Below are 25,440 nucleotides of genomic sequence, written 5' to 3' on the forward strand. Positions count from 1 at the left end.
AGAAAGCGTTTCACAGGGAAACTCCAAGCAGCTGCTGGGTAGCTTCCTTCCAGCCTGTCCCAGAGCTGCTGTTGACAGTTTCCCAAAGGCAGCTCCAACTGCCCCTTCTCCCCCTCCAGCTTGTTCAAGTTTGCCGATACCCGATCCACCAACATTTGTTTCCTCCTTCCCTGGAGGAGCTTTGCGCTTCACTGACCTCCAGTTCAGTCCCAGCTAGGCTGGCAGGAGGGCTCAACTGGCTCTCATTTCCCGGCTCGCTGCCGTCCCTCGTGTTGGACAAGCAACACCAACACAGTTCACACGGAGGAATCCAACTGGGACACTGCAGGCTCTGCTGACAGGGAAAGGCTACAGAGGTGAGCCCTCTGCACTCCTTTCATGGAGGCTACCCGTGCCAGAGACGTGAGGATGAATACGGCCCCGTGCTCTCACTCCAGGCGCTCTTAGCCCTCCTCCTGCTCTGCACAGCATCACACACCTGCGGCCCTACTGCACCTTCCCCAGGTGGGTGCCAGTGCTGGGGAACAGCAGTGGGATTAGTGGGTTTAGCGGGTGAGTGGACGGATTTGGGTGGATGGATGGATGAATAGATGAATAGATGCATAACTTCCCTCATATCTCCATCTCAGGTGGTTCCCACCCTACACCAACACCCGCAGCATCAGACCTTTTTTTCTCCCCGTTCTTTCCCCCTCCCTCCCCTTTCCAGCAGCAACAAAGCTTTTCCTTTAACCCGCTCGGGCTGCCTGCAGATGAATGGGGTTGGGGTTGGAGGTCGGGACTCTGCCCCTCACCAACAGCGCGACGCCCGCCCGCTGCGTGCCTCGGGGCGGAATCGTGGCGTTGCTGCCGGCCCCCGCCGTGCGGGACCCACGCTTTGGGACGGAGGGGAACGGCAGGAGAAGGGTTGGGGAGAGGTGTCTCGGCTGTGCACCTCCGCAGGCGGCACTCGGCTCCGTAGCCCGCCGGGGGAACGGCGCTGCTCCCCGCTGTGCGGAGCCGTTTCAGAGGTGTTCCCCCGCGCCCTCGGGAGCCGCTGCCCCTCCGCTTGCTTTCTCCGCGACGCTGCCCGAGGAAATTTTCCTGGCACGGCGGCATTCGTTGCTTTCTAATTAGCGGATCTCGATGCCGGCTTCTTTGTCGTGTTCTCCGAGGCGGTGCTTCCATGCAATTGCCATCAAGCAAGGATTTTTTTAAAGCATATTTTAAGGAAGCTACCTCACCCCACTCGCAGAAAATATATATTTTAAAAAAAAAATCAGGAAGGTAATCTATTCCCTTTCTGCTCTCTGCCCGCTCTGCCCAGCGTTATCCGATCCGGTTTCCGCGCTCGGTGTATTTATGGTTACACAGTAGAACGCTTTACGCCAGCCGCAACGAGCCCAAAGATTCTGGGAAGGGTGTGAAAATGAGCGTGGTTTTGTTGTGCCGGGACTACCGTGGGGCTGATATTTACACCGCGCACCTCGTAGCGCCGCTTTGGCTGTGCGTAAAACGACATTAATAATAACATTTACACAGAACAAACACGGACACACGGCGCTCCCGGAGGAGCGGGGCCGCTGCCCACATCACCCAGCCCCGGCTCCCCGCTCCGCTCCAGCGGCGGCTCCGCGCAGGTGGGAAGGGCCGGGCTCCGCGGTGGAGGCCGCGCTGAGGGGCGCGGCGCGGGGTGGAGTGGGAGGGAGATGAACGCTGCTCAGCTCGGGGTTTTTTGCCTTTTCCCCTGCTCCGGCAGCTGGGGATAAAGCAGCCGTTCGGTATCGGTGAATGCTTTTATTTCTTTGAAGAGCGCGCTGCGATAAAATAATTTTAAAAGGAACTTCTCCGCGGGTCTCAGGCGGAGGGGCGGCTCGCGGCTGTCGCTGGGGAAAGTGCCGGTGCTCGGGAGAGGCGCCCGGTGCTGGGAAGGGCGGTGCGCATCGCCGGGGTTTTTGGGTTTGGATTTTTTCGTTCTTTACGAATGTTTACGTGAAAGGGAAAAAAAAAAAAAAATCTATTTAAAACGTGTTTTAAACGGCACGAATTTCTGATAAAACAGGAAGTCCCTCGGCAAAGGGTTTGTGTTCAGCCCGAAGAGTTCACTTAGTCCTCAAAGCCGCGGTGCTGCGGGCGGGAGGGGCTCGAACCGAGCCGAGACGGACCACTCCTCCTTCACCTCCCCGGCTTCGCGGCCGCCCCGCGCTCAAAGCCTCCCGCAGAGGCTGCTTCCCATCGTACGTAACGAAACTCGCTTCACCTGCGGGCAGCCAAAGGAACTGTTATCCTCGGCTGGTTGCGTTCGCAGCTCGCCGTTGGGGGAGCCAATGGTAACTCCTCATAGTAAATGATCTGGGGGGTGGCAATCAAACGCCGAGAGGCTGCTGGTGTCTTCCTTGGTTGGTCTTAAATGTCGGGTTTTGCACAGCCTTAGCACTGCCTGGTCATGAAAACACTGCTAAGTCATTTAGCGGTGGGTGAGGGTTTCAAAAGCATTAAAGAGAGCTATAAGAAGGGTTTTGGAAGAGGAACAGTGATTTTCCTCCAAGCGAGTGCTTGTTCTTCTAATTCAACTGCAGCCCCTCTCAGTGCCAACCTGACCATATTACTGTCAGCACAGAGATGAGGCTGGATGGCTGGCAAGCTGAGCTGATGGGTCATGGCTCAGGAAAGCTGGGCTGACTGTGGCTAAGCAGCTGCAAACAGGCACAGCCTGGCAGAGACTGTTTTCTCCAGCGAGTAACCTTGTGAGATGCTGAGATTATTGACTTTGAATGGGGAAAGAGGTGTCAGATAATCAGCTCACTCTCTGTCTTCCTTAGATTTATGGATCAGGGCCTCTCTTGTCACTCCTGAAAATATAATCATGTTGGCAATAAACCTGAGGGAAGAATGAGGCAGAAGTGTTTTTCCTCCTAGCCAACACAGTGACCTTTGAGTTGTGTGCCGAAACAAGCTATGAAGTCCCACCAAGCCCAGCTTCAGACTCTTCCACTGCCCTGCCCAGGGCCAGCTGCAGCAGAAGTGTGGGGTTGGGGCACTCGGCACAGCCTGCACGCAAAACACAGCCTTAGGGCTTCTATAAGGTGCAGTTTGCTTTCTCTTTTGAGATATCCAGTTTTGGTGAGATCTCTCTCACTTTTCCTCTCCAGATGGGAAAACTGCACCAGAGGGGGCTTTTTTTTTTTTTTTCCCCTTTCCTTTTTGGACAGAAACATTTCCTGTCTTCCTTAGAAAAAAATGTATTTTATGACCATTTTGCTGTGCAGACTTTTCCCTCTCTGGACATTGCTCAGAGTAATGCAACACCTTCAATCTGCAGAGCAGATACTTCTGCTTGCCTCAATTTCTTTATCTCAGATCATGCCTTTGTCTCCCTTCGACCTGTTCCTGCTCTTCAGTGAAAACTCACCTTTTTACAAGCTGTCAAACGCAACACTAACAGCTGAGCATTCCTTGGGAAAAGGGAAAAAAAAAACCAACAACCAACCAAGAACCATATTTACTTTAAAAATCACTTTGTATTTATGGTTCCTTGTTTTTTTTTATTAGCCTTTTAACAATGTCTCTCACTTTAACACTAATCCAGAAGGAAGGGGCTCTCTCCCATGCCTGTGGCAGATACATCCAAATGGAGAAGGGGAAAGGAGCTTTTAAACCACTTCTAATATTCCTAACATTTAAGAGTATTTTGGAGCAAGAAAGAGACCCCACTTCAGCAGTGCCCTTTTCTACTACTCAAAATCAATCAATAAATAAATAAATAAATCCCATTTTCTATCTGGTGATAAGAAGCACAGCAGAGGGAAGGAGGTGATGTGCAAATGGGCTGTTTCCATCTCTGACAGCACAAGTAGTTGCTTGGCCAAGAGTTTGGCAGGCTAGGAATTGTAGAAAAGCTCAGGGCAGCTTAGCAAATGTTAAACAGCAGACACGGACAGAAAAACACATCCACCAATCTGTCTGCATGCTTGCTGTTGTGATTCAGGATGGAAATCTGTTGCTCTGGTGTGGATAACAGAGTGCAAGTCTTCAGTCAGAGGGCACTAGCAGTAAAAGAAGCTAATTAAATCTTGGCTAGCATAGGAAAGGCGAGGCAGGCGTAGGAGAAAGGTTCGCATATTCCTGGTCATCAGGGAGGTTCAGTGGGAAGATCCTGCCAGGAATAGGATCTCAGAAAGAAAAGAGCAGAAATGAAATGGCCCAGGAAAAAGCAACATGATCTGTCAGTGCTACAAATAACAGCAGGCTTCGAAAAACAATGGCTGCTCCGGGGGGGGTGGGGAGGTGTAATCAGGGTAATCGGGGCGGTAAGGTGAACAATGCAGATCTGTAAAATAGAACGGGCATTACATAAGGTAAACTAGAAAGTTCCCGGCCACCCTCATGACACACATGAGTAATACACAAATGGGGCAAGAGGAAATGGAAAAGAGATCTTAGGAATTTTCTGTGCAAAACACAGTTCACTTGTGGAACTCACTGTCCTAAGATGTCACATACTGCAAGGTCTGAATGGCAGTCAGACAAAAAACAAACATACACGGAGGAATTATATTCCTAATAAAGACAAAAGTGTTTTGTATGATCAAATTTAGAAGTGATGCAGATCGTCATCAATAAATCCAAGTAATAGGAGATAGGGAGAAACAAGATTAATCTACGAATGCTTTTATCAGGGCTCTTGCAGTTTGATCTGAAGTAGCCACCTCCAGCCATAATCAGAGGTTGAATACTGGCTTCAGCTTGGACTGAATGGGTATTCCCCCAGTGTTACATCTGCCTGGAGCAGCATTCATCTTTGGACAGCTTTTAGCCCTCCTTGCTAGCACTGAGTCTGGAACTGGATTCACAGAGCCAACTGGATATGATGCTTAAGTATTAAGTAGGACAAATCAAACAATCTTCCTGCCCTTTCTGCATGCTGTTATGGCACCTTATCGAATCAGGATGTTTCACTGAATGCCAGAAAAATGTTAACTCCCCAAATTTTTGAAGACGGGGCTTTGGAGCTCTCGAAAATATTACTGTCCAAATAATAATGTATAATTTACAAACAGTTGCCTCCTCAACCTACGCTAAATAGGAATCTTGGCCGTTCTGTTCTTCATATGTGGCAGAATCAGTTTCCTTTCCTTTCCAATTCAAGTAATTGCTACAGGAAATCTTTATACTTGCGTTCCAATTTAAAGACTTAGATTTGTTTTTAGTGGAACTAGAAAAGAGCACAAGAGCACAACCATGCAACGTAAATTTTCTTTAAAACTACAAAGACAAAAGTTCTACTTTTTTTTTTTTTTAAAAAACTTTTAATACGGATAACTTTAATTTAGCACATCTGGACAGCTTGCAGACTATCAGATAGTGCCTGCGTATCTGGTGTTCTGTGTGCACTGGACAAATGCACTGACTTCATGCAATAAAAAAAATCTAAGGACAAATCCCCCCACTTAGAAAATATCCTTGCAGATCTACAGAACTACTATTTGTCCTACCAAACACTTACCTGTTCCAGGCAAGGAAAAAAGATAAGAGGTTATACCATGAAAGAAATCTTCAATCAATTCAAGTTGTTTGAAGCTTAGAAAGAAAAGAGGCAGCACATTTTTGTGACTGACACAGTTCTCCCTCAACACAGACTGTTTAGCACAGAACATCTGTGCTTACCTATATTTCAGAGGGAAGGAGATTTCTCGAATGGACTCCTTCACATTTGGGATTAAGCACCTTCTGTGTTACAAGACCTGAAGGCTGCTCTCCTTAATCTGGCTGAAATACAGAGGGATGCATGATGTGCACTTCACAGAAACAGTCTTTACGTTATAGGAAATGTAAGGCACAGCGTCCTGCCCAAGGACATGGGAAGTCTGCTCAGACCAGGAACAGAAATCTGTTCCCTAATTCCCACAGCAAGAGTGCCTTCCTGCACCGGCCTTCCTGACCCAGCACTTTTGCCACAGGTTGTACATACGGGTTGTCTGTATGGCCCAGAGACAAACGAGGTGCAGACTGTCCTGGAGCACTTTTCTGACAGCTCTTTTCTTCAGAGCAGGATGTCACTTAGACTCATGCATACCATTACCATAAATAAACTCAGAACTGCCTAAATCATGAACAGAGCTTGCAAGCATCTGTAAACATTTTATTTATTTATTTATTTATTTATTTATTTATTGCCAGGTATACATCTGAATTTGTCCTTTGCTATTTATTTTTTTCCTACAAATGTTGGTAAATTATGATATTGAGAAAACTGCACCAAGGGGCAGCTGTGAGCTCATTCATCCCTCTCCTGAAGCCCACACTGACATGCAACACAGGCTTGAGCACCTCACAATGTTTCGCTGCTGTTCATCTCCGCACTGTTTGCCAGGCAGCTCTCCTCCCTGTGACTCTGAAGTTCTTTCATTCAGCTGATCTAAGGATATGCTTCATCTCTTTGGTACTACCTTTTCTGCTGTTAAAAAGGCCAACAAGCAAAGAAAAATACAATTCACCTAAAATACCATAGATGCTTGATGGACGATTGAAGAATTAACTTTCCTTGATATTCCTTGAGTTCTATCAGTTTGTAAGTAGAACTGATGCTATTTTTATTAAAACATTTAGCATAAAATGCCCTGGAATGAAAGTGAGATTAGTAGGCACATACCTCGCTTTAAACTAAAAAGTCAAATCCTTCCCTCTCACTTTCTGCATTTCCCCCTTCCCTTTTGTTCTCTGTGCCTCTAAAGGTAGCAGAGTCGATAAAAATGCTGCATGTGGGGCAGATAACCTGATTCCAGCCCCTTGCTCTGTTGTGTTAGGGCAGATTTAATCTCCTGAGCAGCACCAGCAAATAGACCTCAACGACTGCCATCTCACCTGCCCCCTCACTCTCTCCTCTTTTATCTGGATTACTCTTTTCAGGGAGGAGATCTTATTCTTACTGGGTAAATTAGGCTATTGTTTCCCTGTAATTCCCTTTTTGCAAAATGTTTTCTGTTTGAACTGCAGGACACAGTTTCTGGGCAGTTACTGGGCAGGGCATGTGAGGAGGGATCTGTGTAATTAGGGTCAGGTTGTATCCCATTTTTCCATTTCACAGTGTCTTGCTGCCTAGTGCTGTTGCTTAGTGTTGATTTCATGGAGATTTCTTACAGAAAAACACAGATAAGCTCGGCATTGTGACCGAAGAGAAAATTAAAGAGATGACGAATGCTGTGGGCACATGGCATTCAGCTGGGTGTCAGGGTGGGGAGCAGAGCTGGGGGTACGGGCCATGACCATGAGGGACACCAAGAGAAGGCCAGAGCAGCAGAGCTCACCCCAAAACAAGCCTGCGGTGCCAGTAAACTTCGCTCTGCAGGCACCCCTGGCTGGGAGGTACTGTTGGGTCCCCAGGACTGCTGGGAGCCACAGCTCTGCTATGGGGTACCCGTGCCCATGGTGGGCCATTCACAGGCAGCCTCTGGGCATTGGCTCTCTGAGCAGCATTAACTGTCCAGACCTGTGATGCTATTATTATTAACTGCACTTTTCCTATTCGGAAGGCCAAAGGCGGGTTGGCAGCTTCTGAGGGAGCCCCTGAAGAGCTCCAGGCATCTCAGTGCCCCTTCAGCCCTCTGATAGTCCCCTCATACTCCCGCCAGGAGCTGCATGCCCACGGCGGGGCTAAAGCGAAAGCGAAGCGCGGCCCGAAACCCTCCGGGGGCGGCGGCAGCCATGTGACAGCCGGGAAGCTGCCCGACCGCGCGGGCCAGCGGGGCGCCGGGGGCTGCGCACCCCGCTGCGGGCCGGGCCGGGCCGGGCAGGGCGGGCGGCTCCCCCCGTCCCTCCCCTCCGCTCCTTGCGTCCCCCCCGGGCCGGGCCTGGCGCCCCGCAGCGCTGCCCCCGGCGGAGGGGACCGCCTCTCGCTGCCGCTCATTGGGGTGGTCGTCTCTCGTATTGCGCGGTGCTTATTTTCATCCCCAGCCGCTCCTGTCACTGCCGTCGCCGTTCCTCCCGCTCGTCCCGGCCCCGCCGCCCCTTTGTGTCCGGAGGGATGAGGCGGCCGCGAATAGCGGCAGGTAAGCGGGGCGGGTGGCAGAGCTGGCGACTCTCGCGGCCCCCGCCCCAGCGCAATCCGCTCCCACCCCGCCTCCCTCCGCAGCCTCCGCGACTCGCTCCCTCCTTCATCTTACGCGGGGCTGTACGCAACAACGTGTTATCACGGCCGCCCGGAGGGACCCCCCCCCCTCCCCGGGCCCTTCCCAGGCCGCCCCTTCTCGATATTAAACCTGCCTCCTGCCGCGCACCTCCCCTCCTCCTCCCCCCCCCCCCGCCCCCCCCCCTCCAGCACTTCGTGGCTACTTTGATTTGTCGTCCCCCCCCACCCCCCCTTTTTTGGTTTCTAAGGAACTCCTCTCCAACCTGTCTGTAGGTATGTTTGTGTAACCAGACACTGAGAGTAGCTGTCTGCCGGGAGCCCCCCGAGCTTAGTTTGCATTCAATAGAGGTGTTTGTTTTGCAGGTTTAAACCTCCAGACGGGTTGAAGAACGCGCCCGAAAGGAACCACTTGGCAGATTTGGTTTCCTGCCTTGAAGCCCCACTGGACGTGGAGCAGGTGGGGGTCGCGGGGTGCCGGGCTGCTGGGCGGAGGGGCAGGGGCTGGGCAGCACCACGCGTCCACTCCCGTTTGTTAAAAATAAATCCGACAAGTTGGCACATTGCGTCGTTTTAGAGAAGTGGATTCTCTCTCCAGGATTAACGTAAAAGCAAAAAAAAAAAAAAAAAAAAAAAAGTCGATGTTTGAAGAACTGCTCTTGCTCAACCCGTAAATAAAGAGGAGATGTTGACAGTTTGTGAACGGGAACAAAAAAAAAAAAACAAACAATATTTCGTTTCTTGAAGGGCATCAATAATTGTGAGGGTGGGAGTTAGAGGAAGAAGTTTAACCATTAACCTTTATCTGGGATTGTAAAGAAGTCGAAACTCGCGTTTCTGAAGCTTCTTTTATGCATTTGCTTTTCTCTTCCTCCCCTGTGTTTCCCTTCCCTGGAGATGGTGAGAGGTAAATGAGGGCGGTGGTGCTGGCGTTACAGGGCGAACAGGCGGTGTTGGGGCGAGCAGTGGGGGATGAGCGCAGTGGGAAGGTGGTCTGTGGTGTGGAGGGGGGGTGGGGGGAGCACAGCAGCGGGGCCGGCTGCAGGCTGTGCGCTTACATTTGGGGTTTTGCTTTTGTGCCTCCAGATCCTTCGCTTGCAGACGCCCGAGGACGGTTCGCAGAAGGTAAGAGCCTTTCCCCAACACTTCCATCCTCGGGGCCACCTAAGCATTTGGCCGTAAGGATGAGGCCCATCATATCATGTCTGTTCCCATGTCCCTGAACAGTGGTGAGGGGCGGTGTGGGGCCCCTGCGGGCACACTGAGGGCACAGGGAACGCAGCTCTGCACCCAGATAGTGCTGGAGCTGAGGGATTACTACCTTCTGAAAATGGGACACCCTTCCGAGAAAAGGACACCCTTTGTTTTAGGAGTCGGGATGTGTAAATTTATGAAAAGCAGAGATGAAGAGTGCAGTGAAAAAGTTAATGCTATGACTGCTTGTTCCATGTGAAAGTAATCTGCCTAATGTAATTGGTTGTTTCCACCAAATCCGATAGTACTAATTTCAGTGTGAACCGGAAAGAAATATCTTGTGCTTTCTTAATTTTCAGCTTTCCAAAATGTGTTGTGTGCTACTTTGCATGGTTCTCGCCTGGAATAAAAGGACTCTCACTGCTTCTGAAAATAAACCGTGCCCAGGCAGGGAAGCTCTCCTCGCTGCGGGCTGAGTGAAGTGAAAGCAGGAGGTGCTGAGGGGAGGGGATGGAGGGAGATACAGGATCATAACATCGGGCAGAGCAAGTGCTGGGGGGGCTCTCTTTGTTTCCTTGTGAGCGCTGCAGTTATAAGGTAAATACTCTGATCCAAAAGATTCAAATTAGGTACTTTCAAATGGCAATTCTAACAACTGTAAGAAGGCTTTTCCATTTCTTCTTTAAGGACAGCGTCTTTTCATTAAGGACATTCTTTTCATTAGCAATCGAAAATACACAGACTGAGTAATACTGCTTGTTCTCGTGAGTTACGGTGGAACTCAGCAGCATGCTCAGTCCTGAGGAGTTCCTCTATTGCCTTCCCTCCCCCCCCCCAAAACTGAATCCCTGCCAGCAACAAGTGTGCTGATACAGTGAACTGCAGGACTTGGGCACGTCGCCAACTCAAGCAATTTAAATGACATGGTTAATAGTGCCTCCACTGTCCTTATCACACAGTAGTTGTCTTTAATAAAGTCAGTGAACTTCCAAGTGATAATCATGAATGACAAATTAACTCAAGCCTTAACCCTCCTGTTCAGATGAATTCTGTTTTGCTCTGACTGATTTAAGTACTGATCTCAGTTGGACCACAACAATTTGCAAAACATACATCTCCTCTAAATATGTGATTTCTTTCAGGCAAATAAGAGCCAATTAGTTTGTATGAAAATATTTCTGCAGTATTCCCATGGCTTCTCCTTCTGGCAGTGTCACTTTATTAAGTGTTTCAGTAGTGATAAGTTTACGTGGGGCACTGCATCTTCCAAAGGAACATTTATCAAACACTTCAAATGAGGAGATAATTTTACATAAAATTAGTAAGTCAGTATAACGTGTCTAAAAAGTTAAAACACTCTATAATTCCTGTAAAGTATTATTTATGGAAGTGAAAATGATTGCTCCATCAATTTCGGTTTGAAATGAGTAACCTTGAAATAGCAAGCAGTTCATATAATTTCAGAAGTATCCACACTTAGAAGCAGCATGCTGTTTCACCGTGGGAGTTTTGAAGTTTTTTCAAGTACCTCTAATGCTCATAGCGACTTTTTCCATTGTAGAATTAAAAGATTATGATGTAATGGGAAAAACTACAGAGGAGGCAGAATAGTACAATTGACAGTTTAACTGCAAATTGCCTATATGATTGTTTAGATTATGATTCTTATTTTTTGGGAGATTTGATCCCCAAAGTACCTTTGCAGGATCTCATCTTGGTGATTTCCAAACTTGCTAAATCTTGCCAAAAGCCATAGGAGCACTCATGTTCTCAGCAGCTGTTAAGAGCTTGCTAAGGCACTTAACAGTAAATGTTTCATGTCTTGTGCCTATGATTGAAATACACTGCTGTGTGCTTAACTGTTAAGTTTGGGAATACCGTTCCTGATAGCCAGGACTGTATTTTTGAAAATTACTACAGTGATTGCAGATTATATCTTGTCACAAATATGGTTTCTTGTTCCCTTTTTTTTTTTTTTTTAAACAAAATTAATTTATTATAAACTAGGGAAAACTAATTTGACTCTACCTTTGTCTTAAAAGTAGCGATAATTAGATAATAAAAATTGTCAATTACTTTCCAAAAAGCCTTGTACAAATGGATCAGTCAGACAGGTTTGTGGTTTTTTTGTTTGTTTGTTTTTTAACTTTAAGGTGGCCAAACATATTGTAGCCACAACAGAAGTTATTTTAAGTGCTGGCTTTTGTAAAAGTGAAATGCCCAACCTGAGACAGTGCTGAAGTGGTAGCATGAAATTTCTGTGGCCCTGAGAATAGGGCAAAGAAGAAAATCTGCCTCTATGTATAATTCATTATATATTAGGTATGTTCATTTCAGTTTTTTGTAGTGTGCATCTGTTCTGTTTGTAAAAATCAAACATTTGTGTGTTCCAAGTAACATACAGAAAAAATACCTGGTGATAAGAACAGTTCTAGAAACAATTGCTGGTAGTTGATAGGTTACTCCTTCTTTTTTGGATGCACTGAGATTATGATTGTGGCTTTTCCGATAAGCAGGACGTGACTCTGAAAGCAATCGTCATTGTTACACGTTGTAATTTATGAGCTTTCTCCCCCCAGCCCTCCTCAAACCTGATAGCTCTTTCAGTTTCACAGTTGGCCTCATGTTCCACTTTTCTTTTTCCTTTGAAGGCTGGGCGGAAGGCTTGTCAGTGTGTGCAGCCGCACTGCTCAGTGCAGGGATGGGTGGCTAAGCTTGAAACCATATGGGTGTCGCTATTCAACAATTGTTGCTGCTGTTCCTGATTCCTCTTTCTTATTAAAACCGATGTTTGAGATCTCTTTATTAGCATTGTATCACATTAGAAACCACATGCTTAACATTACATATGTACGTAATGGCGTTTTGAAAGATAAGGCCTTTAGACTTGCTTCTTTTGGGGGAAAACTGAATGCAGTTAGCCTACAGAGAAAAATGCTCTGGTTCAGAAAGGTTGCCAAGGTTCATCTTGACCTAATGAGTGCAAGGCCTTTTCTCTCTAACATACATCTTTCTGTTTTATCCTCCCTTGTTTGTCACGTTCACTACTTAAGACCTGAAATCGCTAACATGCACAGTGAGCACAGCCTTACTAGCCTGAGAAACACCACTGGAGTGTTGGAGTAGCTGGAACAATTTTCAGTAAAGCAGCGACTGGCCCCTATGTTTTCAGCTCCTCGGGGCAGGGAATTGTCTGCAGTGTATTTTCTGTAAAGGGCCTGGCATGCCTGTATGTGCCAAAAGATGATAAATAATAACAACCAGTAGTTGATAATTTATGTAGGCATTTATTTTTTTATTACGGAATTTGCCTATAGGGTGCTTTCTAGCAAAAAGGAAAACGCCCGACTGGCTGCCAGCTGGGCCAAGATGTGCCCTGACGGCGGGAGCAGCTTTCAGTCGAAACAGAGCACACATTTAATCAACGGTATCTTCTCTGAAGATGTCGGTCCAAAGCATGGGCTGGCGTGAATCAGTCTAACTCCACTGAGATCTGTAGAGCCACAGCTGACTTGCACCAGATGATGTGAGTGTCCTTTTTGGCTTTAGCAGTTTTCCTTTAATCTTCTTGCCACTTAAACTTTTACTATGATCTGCCCACATTCCAGAAGCATGGAATGAAGATGGGATAACGTTTCCCTTACTTTCCTCCTCCTTTAAGCCTTTCGTGCATTCCTATTGCACAATGGTGTACGCTTTCTGAATTATATGTACTCTCATTCCACCTTCAAGCCTGAGAAAGTAGCTGTCCCCCCCAAAGTCACACCTGAAAAGGAGTGTCATTATTTTCAGTAACATTCCTGTCTTGCCTAGCTTGCCAGATGTATATTATAAAGTTTCCTGATTGAACTGCTTTTATGGGTAAAGGTTCCTAAATTCCGTTGTTAGGAACTCTCTCATTAGAAATCTGTGTGAAGTGAAGAAGTTCAGAAACATTGCCCCCCACATCTATTTCCCAGAATCGTTTTATTGTGCCTGCCAAGTGTCTTAATGTTTTAGTTACTGAACTGCATCATCCATATGAAGTAATTGAAAATGCTAACTGTGTGCATCTTGTGTGGTGAGAAGACTCGAGCAATAGTTAGGCAGTGAAGAAGAGAAATAAATTATTTTCCTTTCTCTTCCAACCCACTTATAAACATTTTTTCAAAGCAGTGTTAGTAAACTTATTCTTGTTAGACATTGGAAAACTGTCTTAGAGTAGGGAGGCACTCATTTTCCAAAGTTCAAGCTAAATCTTCTTTCTTATTGAAATAGAATGCATTTTTTAGAATTTCAGCACAACTGCTTTTTACAAAACTTGCTTTCTGAAGTGAAGTAACCAGCTTTGGTAGATAGTTGCCCCAAATTAGAAAGATAGGATACTTGGGTGAGTGTGTGTGTTCAGATTTGGAAGCAAATGAGAAATCATGAATCCTACCCATGCCCCCCCAGCAGCTCTGAGAGGAATGTGATTAACTGCATAATCATACATTTTTGCTGAAACTTCTTCTCACCTTATGCTCTTTTTTTTTTTCCTGAGGTTTATAAACTAATAATATCTTCAGTGGGGAAAAAAAAAAAAAAAAAGCAATAAGCTGAAAATATTGTGCCCAGATGCTGCACTAAAGAGGGCTACACAGAAATGTCTGTATAGCCTGATAGAGAGTGATTTCTCCAAGTGGAAATGAGCATACTCCATTTCCTTTGAACAGACTGGAAAGTGACTTTCCTATTTCCAATTTGCCAGTTCTTCCAGAGCTATAAGGGACTGTAGTAAGTAAACCTTTCACCAAAATTTTACTAAAGCAGGAAAGATGTAATTACAGCATCTCAAGTGATTCAATAGAGATATGTAGAAAACCAATATTGTATGCAATTAATTTGATTCTTATGTGCACTCAGATCTAGATTTCATTTGTTGTTAGGAAAAGCTTTGATTGAAATTGTGATGCAAAAGGACAAGATGCCAAAATTAATGCACTTTTGTCTTTGATTTTATTTTCTGTTGGTGATACGATCTTTGCTGAAAGTGAAAACATTATAACTAAATTTTAAACTTGACTGTAAGGCTGCATGGCCACTTTCAGAAATGTGTTGTCTTCAGTATACTTCAAACTAGTGAGAGAAGAAATGTTCTCAGCCTTTTTTGTATCTGGTTTTATTTGTTGGAAACATTTTGCATGTCTTAAATTAGTCCTGATAGGACATCACCTCCAATTGAGCTAAGAGCATTAATACCAGCTGAAAATGAAATACCATACTGACTGGCGACTCCAGTCCTACTCAGATAATATTCAATGAAGACAGATTTCATAGCACCTTATTATAAGGATAAGTTCTAGATCTTTATCCAAGGATTTCCTAAAAATATAAATGTATAAGATACCTTCACAGGAAAGAAAAGTCCTGTTATTTTACTGTGATAAATGGCGTTCTTATACTTCCGTAGCATTTACAAACTTCAGGCAGGGAGGAAGAGTCAAAATGCCATACTGCTGCATTGTAGATTTTTGTGTCAAGTGGTGTTTTTGGAGTTGCAGATACTGCTCTGGAATTTAATTCATAGAGAGATACACAAAACAATTTCTCTGTTCAGCTCTTGAAGATTTTACCGACTGCAGTTCATGAAATAGACAATGATTTTGTTAAATATTTTCACTTAAAGTATTCTGAAAATTTAAAAAAATACATATTTCTGAAACGTGCAAAACACAAGAAGTAGATGCTGGAAAGAGATTTTGGGAAAGTAAAAAATTGAATTAATACGTAGAGTTCAGTAAAACTGGAATGTTTGTGATTGCTTTGTCCATAAAGAGTAAAAAACTCTTGACAGGTTTTCGGTTTTATAAATGTTGCAACTGAATTTTAAAAGCAGTGGAAGAAGTTACATACTGTAGAATGCTTTTAGCTGTAGCTAGGATTCTTTAAGGCTGGATCTCAGGATTTTAAGTTAACTCAGGTCACTCTCTACCAGGCACAAAAACTGCACGATGTCTACTCACGGAAGGTTTTTCTTTTGAAATCAAACTTTTTTTTTTTTTTTTTTCTATACCATACATAATTCAAGTAATAGATTGCGCTGGCTGCCGTCAGTAACAGAACTCCCGTGATGTTGTCAGATGGGGATTTTATCCTTCCACCCTTGCTCTGCAGACACGCTTGCGCAAGTTCAGCGTCCAGTTCTCTGAATCTGACTGCGGCGTGGGGGGAACACATGGGCTGTGCGGGCTGAAAGTCTGCGTGGGAATGCTTGCAAGATCAGAGCCTTGTACTATAAGTCGGCCTGTGTGATTTCAAAATGAAAGTGTATTCAAAGCCTCGGGAATAGCTACCCTGACTTTAAATATGCGTTTGTTTGAATCCTGGACTCTTCTAGTTGTTTTTCTGTGACTTTGTATGCGGAGTTATGTATAATAGAACCTACCAATTAAATAATAATTGGGGGGGAAAAAAAAGAGAGAGAGAGAGAGAGAGAGAGAGAGAGAGAGAGAAATATGTCTGACCAAAGGAATTGTTAGAAACGACTCCGTTTGATAAGATCATCTACTGAAAATAAGGGGGGAAATGAGATCTGACTGAGGTAAAACCAGGTAAATAGCTTTCAGCTCGGCTTTTGTTATTCAAGAAGAGAAAGAAACAATAGGTGCTGTTTAGAGTCAGGAGCTGCCCTTCTAACCTCTGCTGCTCTTAAAATGCCTGAAGGTTATTGCATGGTTCACGGTGGCTTTTATGCTTGCAGTTCAACTTTTAATTTTCTAACAAAAGGGGATGTAGCAGCAGCCTACTGATAAACACTGCGCAGAACAATCGGAGAGAAAAATGGACTGCTGGATTCCTCACGCTTTTTTCCTCCTTTCCAGTTACAGAAGTATGTTGGCATGTCTTTAAGGGCAAAAAGCAGTGCCTCCGATGTTAAGGTGTCAAAGCTGGAGACTGCTTTTTTTAAAAAAGTACAAACTGTAACGGGAAGCATTTTTGCACTAAATAGCCCCAGCCAAATGAACAATTTCGTTGCACACTGTCGTGAGGAGAGTCTGAACATCCACAGGGGCTGCATCTATTTCCACAAGATTTCTAGTTCTTGCTACGCTAACAAAACTGAGTCAAGCTTGCCTTAAACTCAGCCTTCCAGCATCAGAGCTGCTGCTGCCTGGCTCAGACGCACATTGGCTCATGCTGAGCAGAAGCACCCTTTCTCTGCGAGTTGGTGCTCAGCATAAGTAACACAGAAGAGCTTCAGGCTGCATGTTGTTCCCCTCCTTACATGCACTGTTTGAATTTGTCGGTGCAGTGATTGCTGGTGTCCAGAATACACTGCTTGCTGGGATGCCTGTGTGATCTGAGCAGAGACGGGGTCAGCTTCTTAAGGTATTGTTTTGCAGCACAGATGAAGGAAGTGGAATGTAACAGTTTTAGGAATGTACACCTGTGGGTATATTATAAGAGAGTATCTGTTTGTGTGTTTTCACCACTGACATTCAGATCAAAGGTCTTGGAGGTGTTGTAGTAAGAAAAAGGGAAAGGGGCTGCATGTCTCACAAACTCTGACCTGTTGTCTTGCTCGTTGTTTGCAAATTTTCACTGGATAGCTAGTCTCGAGCCAGCTTACATGAAGTGAGTTATTTTCAGGGGTCCACTTCATGTATGTGGGTATTCAGTTCAAAAAAGCAGCAGATTTGGATCTCCTAAGTGACTAAAAGAGGTAACACTGTCCACAAGTGTTGCTTCTTAAATATTGAATCTGATGCCCAATCTTGCCATGGACAGAGCTGAAATACTGCTGCAAGTACCTAAAAAAGTTGTCCTGTGAGGTGGTGATTGTTACTGCTGGATGGCTGATGCCAGAGTGGCTGACAAGCTGAGAAAAATCTTCAAGGCTTTACAGACATACCAGCCATACATACCAGCTTAAGCATCTTCAACACTTTACAAATACATGCCAGCTAAAACAAAAAAGCTGAGAAGGAGCCTGTTCTTGCCTTCCAGAGGAAATGTATCCCGAATGGAGAAGGATCCCCCAGGCCCTGGAAGTTGTTTAATTAATCACCACTTTCAGCCTGCTCATTAAATAGCTTTTCTTTTCTTGCACGGGCAGGTGAAGAAGGTGATTACACCTGAGAGAAATAATGACACCTGTCAAATCGTCCTGTATTGTTAAGCACTAAATATATATATATTTAGTTTAGTTTTAGATAGGCAGAACAAGCAGAACCATGCTTGCTTTTTATATAGGTTATGTCGATTTGTGCTGTTACATATTTGCACTGTAATAATGCGTGCTGTTACATCTGGCAGCAGTTCTCATCCTCTGTAACTGAACTTACATCAGAAATACTAGTGCTTTTATTTATTAAGGTGGAGAGAGACTTTTACAGTCAATGTTTTGCTCACTGCTGTGACATTCATGAATTTATTTCTCTTTAACAAAGTTGTCTCACATTAGAGTCAAAACTGCCCTCATCACAGTCTTGAGTAGCTTTCTGCCTCTGTTGCGTTCACATTTTGGTTGTGATGGACATCTTGGCAGCTTATGATGTAATTTATCTTGTTGCTTCAGTGCTGGGGCCCTGTCAGCAACAGGGAATGTCAGGAAGAATTTTCCATTGGCTCAGCTAAGCCAGGAGCAGCATTGGGAGGGGATCAGAGCATGGGTATGGCCCTGGGGAAGTTACATGGAGGTCTGGCTCTGAGGCATATTTGCTAAGAAGCGAGCAGGCAGAGGTGTGAGGTAACTGTGGTCATGTAGAGCTTAGCTTGCTGTCCATGTTCAGTGTGTGGAGGACCTCTTGCAATTTTTTTCTCAGCATGTTGTGGAAAGCTCTTAGCACTTTGATAATACGCATTTTTCCCTGTGGGCTCTGCAGCTCCAGTTTGCTCTAGATGAATTCCTGAGGCACACTGTTTGCTTAGTGTGTTCAGGCCTGAGAAATCAGCGTCTTACCGATGGATAGGGACTGTTGTTCAAGCTTTTTTTTTTTTTTTTTTTAAAGGACTCTTTCAGAGATAGCGAGTCAGATAAAGTTCCAATTTTGCTTTATCCAGATTTATTCCATAGAAAATCAACAAGCTGTGTATAATTTGCAAATGTTTGCTTTGGTTGCACAGTTGTCACAGCGTGTTCTGCTAGTCCAAGGGTGGGGAAAATATGCAGTAAGGCCTGTGACACCATTTCGTACAACCCTCGGCCACATGGTTTTGTTTTACGTTTGAGTTCTGCTGGCAGGCACTAAAAGCGGTGTTAATTCGTGGCCTGCTAATTTAGCTCGGATGGTCTGTTCAGCCATCTGCACAAAAAAGGGTTACTGGCCTTGCCTTTGCCTGTGGCAGCCATGCTGCTCCCATCATGAGGGCTACAGCCACTGGCGTTGCCTTCAGTCAGAGTTTTCCTTGCTCTGAAAGCAGCAGCATGATCACTTGTCAGCTGGTGGTTGTTGGCCTTCCCCTCTGCACTGCTCAGCCTTTTAGAAGTCCATCTAGTCCACCCTCAATAATCTGAACAAAGTGGCATTGCTGTAAGAGGTGCTGCTCCAAGATGGCTGAAGCTCTCTCTTTCCGTCCACTTCAGCCTTTTCCTGGCACAGCTCACACCCAGCAGAGCAAGCCGCAGAAGATCAAGTACCCAATGCAGGGTTATCTCACTGATAGGGAATGGACTGGGGATTGGCTGTGCTCTATTGCCAGCAGCAAAGATGGGTGGGAGCAGAAGGGCTAGGAAAGGAGTGGTAGTGCTTCCATAGTACCAGTGTCATTTAGATACCTTGAAAGAGTTGTAAACGTGCAGCGTAGCCAATCCTAACAAGAATGCTTTCCTAGCAAGAACACTTTCCTAGCACCACTGTTCCTACACAAATTTCTAGGAAGGAAAGCTTTTCAATTGTTTTAGCACGTGTGTGCACACAAAGAAATGAGAAAAGCAAAGGGCCTTTTATACTTATCTGTTAAAGGGCCTGAGAAAAGTGTGTATGAGGGGGGTTGTTTGTGTTAAATCTTACTAAAAGCCTTCTGGTGGTCAGTGGCTGAGAGCTGCTCTGTATTGTCATATTATTTTTCTTTCTGTTTGGATATTAAATATCAGCAGAACAGGTTCTAAACTAGGGAAGTGTTCCACTTTAACTTCTGTTTAGACAAATCCAAGAAACAAGGGTCCAATCTGTCCATCTTCAGGCCTCTGTAAATTGCAGTTTTCTACGAAAGACTTGGCAGTACCACAGCAGGCATTTTTGGCTGAGGCAAGGAGTCTATTTGCAGTATTTACGTAATTTTTTTTTCTGGAGGAAATGCCAGTCACTGCACTTCATACTTAAGGTGATCAGCCAGTGGGAGAAAATGAGTTGCAGTTTAGCTTGCTAAAAAAGATGAAATACTTTCTCCCTAGGTTTTTGCCTTTCAAGTATCAGAATACTTTATCTTCTGTTTTGGTGTTTTGTTTTGTTTTTTCCGCCAAGAAAGGTTACAGACCTAAGGCAGGAGCTGTCTCAGTCTACTCAATCTCAGAGATTACGTTAGATTTGTTTTCTTATTTTGATCATGAGCTCAAGGTTAAAATAAACAAAGTATGAGAGTATGACATGCATAAACTTTGACAAACAGAAGTTAGTAAAATATCTTGGTACATATGATGTTAAAAACCATCAAAAATATGAGTTATTCAGAGAGTTCAAGGAAAAGAGATTTTAAAAAAGAACAGAGAAACGGGGATTTCTAATACAAAAATAAACACGGCAAAAAACATAATGCCTCCTTTCCTCAGAATAAAATCAAGATAGGTTTGTTTAAGTTTCATCCTCGCAGTCTCTTTGTTGTGTTCCGGTGATTCATGGGATAAAGTGATTTTTATGTCCTTTTCACTTATATTTAAGTGGGATTTCTCCCACATAAACAAAGTAACACACACTCAAAGAATCTTTCTGCCTCATTTAAACACCCCACCTTATCAAAACTCAATTTCCATGAGTGATGGATCCTGGCTCTTGATGGGAGAATGAAGTATTCAATTACCTTATTTTCATGTGCTAATGAAGCAGAATGTGGCTTTAGGGGGTTTCTTTTCAGCAAGGTAGCCTGTTTGGTTATGCACATGCAGCCTTCTTATGTTTCCTTCCATGTCTCTGTCTACACTCAAGCGGTGGTCTTAATGGGTGACAGTGGCTAATCTGTCTGCTTGACAACAAGCCGTGGCCTTCTTCAGCTCAGCAGGAACAGTGCTGGCCTGTAATTAGTGGAGCCATCAAACCAACTGTTTGGCTCAAAATGATTTCTTTTGGCACCTCTAGCAACAGCTTTATGTGCTGAACATCTGACCAGTTCTTTATCTCACTTTGCATCAGGGAGTGCTGATGAAGGCTCTCTAAACTCCAAAACCCTCAACCTGAGTGGCAAGTTTGTGCTCCTGTAAATCTAAAAGTCTGTCCTCAAATTGGGAAATGCAAAGTTTAAATATTTGCTATCACTTGTAAAGCTCTGTTTAAGAGTGCAGGTGTATGTGTGGCTGTGTCAAGTGGTAAAAGCAAGTTTTTTATATGGTTATCACAGTGCTCTTCATCCAAAAGAGGCTTGGATTGAGGTTGGGTACACAGAGCTGGTGTTCGGTGCTGATACTCCTGTCCTCTTGCATCCTCAGCATCACCTCCATGAGAGGAAGGGTTAAACTGTTGGGGCTGTCCATCCGTCTGAACTTCATTGCTTAGCTGAAACAGTAGATAAATGTTTAGTGCACCAGAGCTCTTTAGTACTTTATATGATAGCCACTTAGCTGCAGTTGTGTGTCCTTTTAGCACTGTATAATGAAAATTAACACTTTGTGGGGGTTTTCCTAGTAACTGTGCTGGGAACAACTGTCAGCTTCACCACAATGGATGATGGAGGGAAATAACCACGCAGGGTTACTCACTGCCAGTTATGAAGTTGGGGAATTGGAAAAAGGCAACAAATTTCCCTTTTTCCCTCCCCAAAGATGAAATAAAGAAGCATTGCAAAGTACTTTGAAACAAATATCCAAGCTATGATTCTTCTTTTTTCATGGCGACTTCTAAAGAAAGTAAGGGCTGACCTAACTAGCCGAGGTAGATGTGAAAAGTGGTCATGTTCAGTTTTCCTGTAAAGCATTGACGTGGGGAACAACAGACTTGGTAATATGTGTTACACTTTCTTGCCCAACGATTCATAAAGAATGTTCCTAAGAATTACTTATTCAGCCGCATAACAAATTCCAGCTTCTGCTGACCTGTGGTAACTGGTAAGTAAAGGGAGGAAGTGCATCAGACACTAAGAAGTAAGCAGAAGTTTTTGTGAGCACGCTGCTGAGTATCTTGGGTTGTTCTGCAGGAAAAACAAGGAAAAAGAAATCCATGAAAACAAAAGCTGAGATCTTTGGATATGCTTCTGATACAGTTTTTCCCAGTGGTAATAAAGTACCTCTAGCTGTGAAGTCTTATTATGAATTAAAACTGGTGAAAACATAGGAGAGTAGTAATAATAGTTCTCAGCTGTCAACCAGGAGGAGACTTCTATTTAAGGAGAGCTTTAAAAAGTTATTAGGAAGGGGTTTGTGAAGGCATGATGAGAATAAGAGGCAGCTGCTGTGTTCAGTGAAGTTAACCTGGCTTAAGGTTTTAAGTTAGGCCTGGTAAAGCTGCTAGGAAGTGAGTACTCAATAAACACAGAAGAAAATCAGGTAACATCATGACACAAGTTATTGCTGAAGTAAATCACAAAATTAATGCAGTGACATTACAGTATTAGAGAAATAGGGCTGATGCAGTGTTTTGCTGTAGCCATTCAGTATGGCTTTTGTGCAAACACCCCAGCCGCCAACCTGGCTCCCAGGAAATTCACCTCCTGGAAAGGAAATTCCCAACACACTTCCCCTCCCTCTGGCCTTCCTCCCCTTGCAGGGGGTTTTCCATGCTCTCTGTTACTTATCTCTGGCTGTCCTATCTCCAGAGTGATCAGAGTGGAAATAAGGTGCAGTTAGAGCTCTCTCCAATGCTGGTGATCTTTGGCAAACATCCTGGCATAGCGTGATCCGAAGGAAGTCAGAGCAGCTCTTTTATCCTCTGAATTTGGGAAAATTGTCCAGTGTTCTGCAGCTAGAATTGGGTAAAAAGAGATTTCTGTGACTAATAGTTTGTTTGCCAGAATGTGCTGTTCTGGAAACAAAGACGATTAACTCATTTGGTTATGTATTATTTTGTTGTTCTGCTTAGGAGTTGGGAAGTTTTTAGTTGAAACTTTTTTTACACTTAAATTTTGTTAATCATTCTCAAAGCACAGCATCTCAGAGTCCCTTTCAAAATAAAACATGCATTTAAAAAAAAAAAAAAACCAAAAACAAACCCTCACATTTTGTTTGGGAACTCTTGATGAGACATGTTTTGTTTTGCATTGCTTAACATTATTCATTAGTTCCAAAACAACACATTTTCACTGTGTAGAAAAAAGCCCTCCTGCCTTTTGAAAGTGCTTTTGAAACAGTTCTTCTCCCTCCTTTGTCTGTGTCCTTTGCTTGGATCTCTGTATCTTGCGGATGCAGTCTGGTATCTCCGTGTAGCCTGAAGCTACTGAGGCTAACTTTCCAGAGTTTTGAGAAAATGAAAGGGGCAACGTCGCAGAATGTCTCCTGAGTCACTAAAGTAAACCGTTGTTGTATTGCTGCACTCTTTACTGTGGTCAGCTTGGCATGAGCAGATGCTTAATGTCCGCTAAAGAATTAATAATAAACTGCGTGCCTATTTTATAAAAGTGTTTTTCTTCCCTGAAATAAAAAGAAGCTTGTTATTTCTTCAGTTATGTGTGCTTTTAGCTTAATTTCCAGGTGTTTCTTAATTCAGAACATCTAACTGAAATTGCTCATTTTGACCCCATGTCCATTTTGTTTTCTGATCCCCAAACACCACCACTTTGCTCCGCCATTTATTTTGGCAGTGTTGCAAAGGTGATCGTTTCCACAAGTATGCACGCTGAACTTTGTAAAAGTTTGTCAACTGTGCTTTTTGATAAAATTTCTCTCAAAAAAACTAGGTTTTTTTCAGCACTTTCCATTTTAGAAGCATGATTATAGGAAAGAGGGAAAATATTTTATGGTGGCGTAGGAAATAATTTCTATACTATTTTATATTGAGAAGGAATGCTGAGTTAATTTTACAGTGAGATGTGTCTTGTGGACTGTGATACAGCTTTGCACACTTATGCATAATTCCATCACATTAATTTTGTGTGTGAGCAGTTTTCTTACCGCATCTCATTGAACTATAGAGGTAACTCTGAAAGTTGTCTGATTATACAATATGGCTTTTGTATATAGTAGGTACATACAGTGTAAGCACTGATTTTGGAGTTCTGAATGGCAGTAGTCAGTGCCTAACAGTTTGTAAGAGGTTTGTGTGTTATTACTTTGGAGATGCCAGCTTATATTTGCCCTATCAAATGAGAAATATAAAGCCAACAGTCCCGATAACTGAATAAAACTAAGATGAGTTGAGGGAAGAGTACAAAAACAGAAGGACAGATCTCTCTCTCAAATTAAATGAGTATGAACCTGAGACTAGCATTTAGAACATGCAGTTTCTTGCCTATCAATAACCTTTTGCAGACATACAGAGCCATTTAATTATATTGTGGCAGTACAGGCAGACGTACATTTCAGGAAACCAAAAGCATTTACGGTTAAAAATCCATACTGCTGTTTTAAGTTCAGCCTGCAAACTTTCATGCATAAATAGTCTTAAAGCTACGTTCAAGGGCTGCTGAATGTTGAATTTTGCTTTAGATTCTCAGTAATCTTCAGGAGCAGAGCAAGTAAGGCTTCTATAATAGCCTGTTCTTAAAGCAACCAGAATATGGTAAATGTCAGAAATCCACATCAGAAATAAGAGGTCGCACGCTTTTTACCAAGCACAGATGAAGAAAAAGAGCTCTTTGATGTGGCTGTAGTGTAGTATCAACTTTGTCTCTAGCAAGACTTCTGCACTGCAAACTTGATTTGTGTGAAAAAGGCTGCTGTGCTACTTGGAAGTGCTGATATGGGCTTATCCTCCCAGTTGTCTGTTTCTCCCCCTGCCTTCTGCACCTCTTCTGTCATCTTTCTTTTGGCTGTCTTGAGCTTCAGACAGCCAGTCTTCATCCCAACCCAGCCACCTAAAAACCCTGGATAATCCCATTTCGGTGCATAAACCAGAGCAGCCTGAACCATGATAAGCAATTGTGCAGCAGCTGCTGGTTGCAGGCATATGCTGGTTGGAGTTGGGGGGGGGACCTCAGATGGGCTTCAGGTGGCCAACAGTGCCTCCGTGTCTCAGTCTGGTTCCCAGTGCAGTGTATATGGCAGGTTCTGCATCTACAGCAATTCCTAGTGTTGCTGAATGTATAGCTCTTCTCAATATTAGCAATATCACCCCACTGTTACTGCAACCCCCTTCTGTGCCTGGGCCAGGATCTCTGTGGGAAGCACCAGAGGGTGCCTGTTCCAAGCTTTCCTCTTGCACCATCCTCTTTTGCCCAGACACATCATTGTACAGGAGCTAATTTTGGGTTGTGATGTGGTAGCTTGAAACAGGACAGTGCCCCTCTTTTAGTCATAATTATTTACAGTTTGATTCATGTATGTGGAGATATGAATATTGTATGTCTTCAAATACTGCCTTTTTTAGACAGTGGACATGGTATGAAAATGATAGATGAAAGATGAAACAGCTAAGGGCCTGGAGTGATGAAACTTGAAATAAAATATCTTTTTTGGTTCAGTTCTCTATCATCTTCATATTATTCATTTATGCCCCATCTCCATCTCTGCCCTTCTGCTGCACTCTTTTCATGCTGCCACTGTCTTTTAAGTAGCTTTATGTTTTGGACAAAAAGCAGCTAGATATTGTACTCAGTAAGAAATGTCCTTCCAGTCACATTGATGTAATTATGCTGTTTCATGGGTCATTGGTCCTTGTACTTCATCCTTGAAACAGTGCTGGCTGGTTTGAGGAACGATCCCCAGCTCCTGAAGATGTGCCAGCTCCTGAAGACCTGTGTTAGGGCAGCCACTCAGGCATGTGTATTAGAGGGTTTCACTTCCTTCAGCATTCAGGCCTCCTGTAAAGATGGCAGCAAATGCAATTTAGCACTTAGTGAGGGACACAATCTGCTTGACTTCTGTGAACCAGTGGGGTCCC

At 44.1% G+C, this 25,440-nt stretch overlaps 1 protein-coding gene across 1 annotated transcript in view; it reads left to right on the forward strand.

Annotated features, from left to right (window-relative positions):
* The first annotated feature begins 7,916 nt into the window (after positions 1–7,916).
* The window catches only part of PRDM1 (PR/SET domain 1), a 97,345-nt gene continuing 79,821 nt past the window's right edge, over positions 7,917–25,440 (forward strand). Inside the window, exons 1-3 of the mRNA XM_052685027.1 lie at positions 7,917–8,027; positions 8,471–8,564; positions 9,191–9,229. The gene's annotated coding sequence lies outside the window, so the exon portion shown is untranslated. The remainder of the gene's footprint in view (positions 8,028–8,470; positions 8,565–9,190; positions 9,230–25,440) is intronic.

This window comes from Tympanuchus pallidicinctus, unplaced genomic scaffold (genome assembly GCF_026119805.1).
Source record: "Tympanuchus pallidicinctus isolate F22 unplaced genomic scaffold, pur_lepc_1.0 scaffold1, whole genome shotgun sequence".
NCBI lineage: Eukaryota > Metazoa > Chordata > Aves > Galliformes > Phasianidae > Tympanuchus > Tympanuchus pallidicinctus.